The sequence below is a fragment of the Grampus griseus genome (genome assembly GCF_964374135.1).
Source record: "Grampus griseus genome assembly, chromosome: 5".
Classification (NCBI taxonomy): domain Eukaryota; kingdom Metazoa; phylum Chordata; class Mammalia; order Artiodactyla; family Delphinidae; genus Grampus; species Grampus griseus.
In genome coordinates this window covers 110653821-110660981 of record NC_138998.1, presented here as the reverse complement: position 1 = coordinate 110660981, position 7161 = coordinate 110653821, and positions in this window count along the sequence as shown.

Below are 7161 nucleotides of genomic sequence, written 5' to 3'. Positions count from 1 at the left end.
TCTCTATGTTAAAACACTCCATTTGGACCAAATCCAAGACCACCCCACAGTACAAATGGTGTGCAGGGTCAGGACAAAAGGTCTGCAGGATCAACAGACATGACCCCATTGGTACGGCAGCCCTCCTATAGACCATCTTCTTAGTAACTGGAATCCCCAATCCTCCACCCAATTAACCCTGATTCTGCTCTCCAGGCCTGTGCAGATCTCTTTTCCAGGGCAGTCCTCCAGAGGGTAGACTTCTGAGGCCCAAGGGAGGGCCCAAAGTATGTTTTTCTGGGAAAGGGGATTGGATAGAACTTGGAGGTCCACATGTGACTGCTTGAGACCTTTTATCATGTAGGATGGAGTCAAAGGTAGGATAAGATTTCCTTGCATTTTCAGGTTCCAGCATGGAACTCCAAAGACTACTAGAATTTCAATCTTTAACCTGGTCTTCCTGGTCATTATGAAGGTATATTTCCAAGGTAGAAGGCTAGATATATTGTGTTTAATGATTTTATACATTGATTTAAAGCTTTTAAATATTTAGACATGGGATATACAGCCCTCCCTTGGTACTCTTGAACCAGACTCCAAAATTGTCAGGCGTGGGTAGGTCTTCAGACTCGTACTGGGTGGGCCAAAATGTTCGTTTTTATTTCCGTAAGATGGCTCTAGTAGCCCTTAGTTGTATTTAACTTCATTTGAAACAATTTTGTTAGATTGTATGTGACAGCTGTCATAGCAACGTGCATTTAAAAACAAAAGAGACTTATCAAATCGGTGAATTTTTGTATAGACATTTTAATATTGAAGATGGAAGAGAAAAAGCAACATTTTCATCATATTATGCTTTATTATTTCAAGAAAGGTAAAAACACAACTGAAATACAAAAAAAAGATTTGTGCCAGGTATGGAGAAGGTGCTGTGACTGATCGAACGTGTCAAAAGTGGTTTGCAAAGTTTAATGCTGGAGATTTCTCACTGGACAACACTCCATGGTCAGGTAGACCAGTTGAAGTTGATAGCGATCAAATCAATACAAAAATTGAGAACAATCAACATTATACCACGTGGGAGATAGGCGACATACTCAAAATATCCAGATCAAGTTTTGAAAATCATTTGCACTAGCATGGTCACGTGAATTGCTTTGATGTTTGGGTTCCACATGAGTTAAGTGAGAAAAACCTTCTTGACCATATTTCCACATGTGATTCTTTACTGAAACGAAATGAAAATGTTCCGTTTTTAAAACAAATTGTGACAGGTGATGAAAAGTAGATATTGTACAACAGTGTGGAATGGAAGAGATTGTGGGGCAAGTGAAATGAATCACCACCAACCATACCAAAGCCCGGTCTTCATCCAAGGAAGTTGATGCTGGATATATGGTGAGACTGGAAGGGAGTCCTCCATTATGAGCTCCTTCTGGAAAACCAAACAATTAATTCCAACAAGTACTGCTCCCAATTAGACCAACTGAAAGCAGCATTTAAAGAAAAGCATCTGGAATTAGTCAACAGAAAACACATAATCTTCCATCAGGATAATGCAAGACCACATGTTTCTTTGGTGACCAGGCAAAAACTATTACAGCTTGGCTGGGAAGTCTGATTCATCTGCCGTATTCACCAGACATTGCACCTTCAGATTTCCATTTATTTCATTCTTTACAAAATTCTCTTAATGGAAAAAACTTTAATTCCCTGGAAGACTGTAAAAGGCACCTGGAACAGTTCTTTGCTCAAAAATATAAAAGGTTTTGGGAAGATGGAATTATGAAGCTGCCTGAAAAATGGCAGAAGGTAGTGGAACAAAAGGGTGAATACATTGTTCAATAAAGTCCTTGGTGAAAATGAAAAAATTGTCTTTTATTTTTTCTTAAAAAACCAAAGGCACTTTTTGGCCCACCCAATAGTTACTGTACATCTAATATCAGTTCTTCCATTTTAATATCTTGATCCCCAGTGCGACCATTTGATTCTGTTTTAATACCATCAATTCCCAATGCAATCTTCTTAGTACAAGACCCTGATTATTTCCCACTTGGCCTATGGCACCTGCTTAGAATGTGATCTCCCCATCCTCATCTCATTCTTCTTCCAAGCCAGGCTTCTACCTTGCTGGCTAATTATATTTAATTAAAATTAATTAGCATAAAATCTGATTAATAATATTCTGTATCTTAAAAAAATATGATTCTCCCCGATTGAAGGGCTACATTCAAACTCTTTAACATGGGACAAAAAAGCATATTTGAGAGTCTCATGTTTGCCCATTCTCTGTGGTCTCTCAGCCTCCATGTCTTTTTTTCTTTTTTAGTTTATTTATTTATTTATTTATTTATTTTGACTGCCTTGTGTCTTTGTTGCTGCACATGGGCTTTTTCTAGTTGTGGTGAGCGGGGGCTACTCTTCATTGTGATGCGTGGGCTTCTCATTGCAGTGGCTTCTCTTGCTGTGGAGCACAGGCTCTAGGCACTCAGGCTTCAGTAGTTGTGGCATGCAGGCTCAGTAGTTGTGGCGCATGGACTTAGTTGCTCCACAGCATGTGGGATCTTCCCAGACCAGGGATCGAATCCGTGTCCCCTGCATTGGCAGGTGGATTACTTAACCACTGCGTCACCAGGGAAGTCCCTCCATGTCTTTGCAGGTATTGCTGCTTCTACCTGGAAACTCTTTTCTATTTTCTCAGCTTGAATAAACCTTATCCTTCAAGATTCAGTTTGTGTCTTCTGTCCTCTGGGAAGCTTTGCCTATGTAACTCAGACTAAGATAGGTACCCATTCTTTGTGCTCCCACCTGTGCATTTTTCCATTAGCACTCAATATTGTTATTGATTTTCTTGTCTGTCAACTCTAGAGGCTAAACAATTTGAGATTAGAGGATGTGTTATTTCACTTTATTCATAAAATCATTTACAAACATTTGCTCAGATCTGCTCCAGTCCATATACTGTGCAAGTAACTATCCATGTAATGATAAAATACACAGGTCCTGCCATTGTGGATGCAACAATAGAGCATAGTTACAGTCACTAGACACTGAAATGTGGGTTTAGATGGAATTAAGTATAGGTTGTCATGGCAACTCAGAGGAAGGCCACCCAATTCATCTGCCTGGAAGAGAAGGCGTCCTACAGAAAGTGGGCCTGGGCTATGACCTGCATAGGATGAGTGACTGGTAGGCCCAATGTCTGTTGTGTAACATGCATATAGGATACTCTTCATAATCACTACTTTGGAACAATCAAGAATGCAACAAATTTGGTGTGCCCTAGGGTGGACTGCACAAGTTATAGAAACAAACAAGGTAGAGCCAGAGGGATGAAAGAAAAGGTCCTTATCAGAATTAGGACAAAGTCACTGTCTAGCCACTCTAAGCTGAGAAAGCATATTCAGTAGAGTCAAAGTAGGGGCTGGGAAAATGTGTAAACCATTTATCTCAGCATTTCAGAAATAAGGTAAAGTCTGTACACGCTGTTGCAGCATCCATTCCTATTCAAAAGGCTTGAGTTTATAAATGAACAATATACATACAGTACAATTCACAAGCTATGTTAAAGAAAGTAACTAATTTACTTCAACTTTTTGGTTCATTGGAATAGAAGTTTACCCTTTCCTTACCTCTGAAATATGATGAAAAAAAAATGTGCCGGAAAAAATAATCCAAAAAACAGTAACTGTGAGTGAGTGTTGCTTTAATCAGTTATATGTTGGAATAAATTAGCAATTCCTAATGTCTCTCCATACACAGATTTATGGTAATTGCATAGGACTGTTTAAAATTCATTCTATATGATGAGTTCAGGTTTTCTCAACTATTTCTTGGTTATGCTCATAACATAGTGCATCAATTTAAAAATACCAGTTATTGTTAAGAGATGGAAGTATACTCGTTAAAACTGACATAAATTTGCAGCCCACGTTCCGCTCCCCCCTCTTTTTTTTTTAAGGATGAGATGATCAGTAAATGGAACCTTGTACTGAATGAAGCAGAAAATGTGGCCATTCCTGTTTAAACATGTCATGGTTAGCATGGCTTCTTCCTTTTCTGAGCAAATTACAATTTGGGGATATATAAAACTAGCCCCTAGTGAATCTTTGAGTAAATATAATTGGATCTATAATAAATCATACCATGAGAATAAGGCTTTGCTTACATGACTACTGCTGATTTTAGTGGTGTCATTTCCCAAAGCAATCTTAATAGTTATACTGGTGGATCATATTGAGTACACTAGATTTAATGAGTTAGTTCAGGCCATGCCTTGGACCTAAGTCAAACATTTTGTCAATGTAATTCACTAAAGACACCCTGTATAAAAAACATTTTTTGTATATAATCAATAAACCTTTCTGAATATATATTGAAGGAGAAGAAAATCTTAAATTTGTTTGAAAATATAATTTGGGAATGGATGTCAAGGGCCAATCAACTCAATTCAGCACACAGTTAATATATTTAAGTAAGTGTTCCTTAAAATTTACACAGTTAAATTTCTTTGATAAAAAACTTGTCCTTGTATGTTTCATAAATTTTAAAAAGGCTAACTAAATATATTAATATTTGAGCCACTGTTTACAATATTTTCTGAAGAATATGTTTCAAAATCTACACATTTTGCTTTCACTTGAAAAAAATTCCTATTCATTTTTTTGAAGTGGAAGCCTACATAGTTTGAATTATTGTTCCATTATTTTCTGCAATAGACAAATTGAACCTTGCTTTCTAATCGTGATTTATACAGCTCTTTTATGTGTGCTCACATTCAAATTTTATACCCTACTCTGTTTATAACCTACTGTATAATAGTTGACTCCTAGATTAATGTGTTTTCATAGCAAGATTCAACAAAGGATTTAATATGGACTCTAAAATTCAGACAGATATTAACATTTTAGTGATATCTTAATGTCTGCATGTAGTTTATTGAAACAGTAGTAAATTCACGATAATGTAAATTCCAAGAGTTTTCATTAGAAATGATAAAAGTTAAAGTGTCTGTCTTTAGTTGTGACATATTTTACAATGAGTACATTATTGTCTCAAAATTAAAGAATACAAACAATTTATGAAATGTGTTCTTTCTTTAAATATTTACACTATAATAAAGAATCAAACTGGAAGAAAAACATCAAGCAGAAATCCTTTAAATGTTATAAAACATAACATTTTAGTGCAATAATTGCTCTTACTCTTTGTTATATATAAGAACTGTATTTCCAGTATTATTTGAAATGAATTTCTGCTTAGTACTACAAATATTTTTAAACAAAAATTTGAACATTTCTTTATTTGCAGTTGTTCTTTTTGTTTTGTGTATAGACAGGAAATAAAAGAAAATTATAAGGCCATTTTATATTTCTATATCTGAATTTATTTTCACTGAAATTACTCTATCAATTGGTAAGAATTGTTCACATAATTCTCAGTAGATAAGCTGGAAGGTGAGTTACATAAAGAACTCAACCATGTAAAAATTTTCTTGTAAGCCTGAAGCTATTTTCTATATAGATTTCTAAAATTACTTTTCAAGATAAATATTTGTTCTCCTTGCATTAATTGTGGTAGGTGTATTTTTCTACCTAGCCTCTCATAGTTCTTTTTAATAGGTCTAAATTAACTGTTAAAAATGTTGAACTCGATTAATAATCAGTAGTTAAAATATAAAATTAGATTTAAGTTTTTTGTAGTATTAAACTTTCAGCAAGAGTAATGTATAACTTATATGACATAGGATATACAAACTTAATGAAGTGAATATTTATTTTCATTTCCTAAGATATCCATCCCAGTGTGGTTCCTAGTTACTAGAGACAGTGGGCTCTTAGGAAACAGTCACAGGCTTCTTCCTGCACATAATATGGAGATTTGAGAGCATGATCTCACATCAGTGGGATCACTCACAGCCCCCGGAATGATTTCTCTGTCATCTTCCATTTTATACCCCATAATGCTGCTTGGGTGATCTTCTACAATTTAAATCTGTTAATGTCAGCCTCTAGTTTAAAGTACCATTGAGTTGGGTTTGATAGTCTAATCTGAGGGACATACAGAAACAAGCTAGTCAATTGCATATCCTGCCTTTTGCACATGTTCATTCATGTCTCCTCTGATGTTTTGCCTATTCTGCTCCCCATTCCTAGAAAAAGTATCTCCATCCTGCTTGGCTCTTGTGCATCCTTCAACACTTAACTCATGTGTCATTTTGTCTGGGAAGCCTGCCAGTCCTCATCCAGACAGAGTTAGTTGCCCTTGCTCTGTGTGCACAGAAGCACTCACTGGGGTTTGAGGTGTGAAAATAGTTTGCCAGAAGAAATCTTACAATATTCATAAGGCTCAAGGCTGTCTTCATATTTCTGGGCATCTCAGTTCCTCAGAATAGCCCTATCCCTGGGTAAGATGTTTCTTCCCTGACTCCAGTGGCTTTTGCTTCAATCAAATTCCTTACAGAAAACATGAGCCAACCTCCAGAGTCAGTCTTGCTTTGGCTGGTAGAAGAGGTGGGTTGAATCTGGAATTAGCCAAGTCAATAAATCCCTTCTCTATGAATGGGGAATGGGGATACAGAAAAATTTTAATGAGTAATTTTTTTTTGTTGTTATCTGTTTGTTTTGGCCTGTACATCTAACCTATAAACTCAGGAGATTTGGGCTACTATGTTTTGCTTTTTTTTTTAAGTTTTTTTTTTTTTTTAAGGGGGGAAGAACAAATGTATATTTACAGAGTTTGCTATATTAACCTTCTTTTTTTTTTTTTTTTGCGGTATGCGGGCCTCTCACTGTTGTGGCCTCTCCTGTTGCAGAGCACAGGCTCCGGACGCGCAGGCTCAGCGGCCATGGCTCACGGGCCCAGCTGCTCCGCGGCATGTGGGATCTTCCCAGACCACGGCATGAACCCGTGTCCCCTGCATTGGCAGGCAGACTCTCAACCACTGCGCCATCAGGGAAGCCCTAACCTTCTTATTTACCATATCTGATTCTTTTTATTTTTACTATAGATTTAAATCACCACCTGGTGTCATTTCCTTATCCCAATACAGTTTTGATCCCATCCAACTGTGTTATATTTCTGTTACCAAATGCATTATATTTCACTATGTTTTAGGCCTAACATTACAATTATATACATATTGTTTATACAATTGCTTGTAAAATCAGTTCAGAAAAGAAA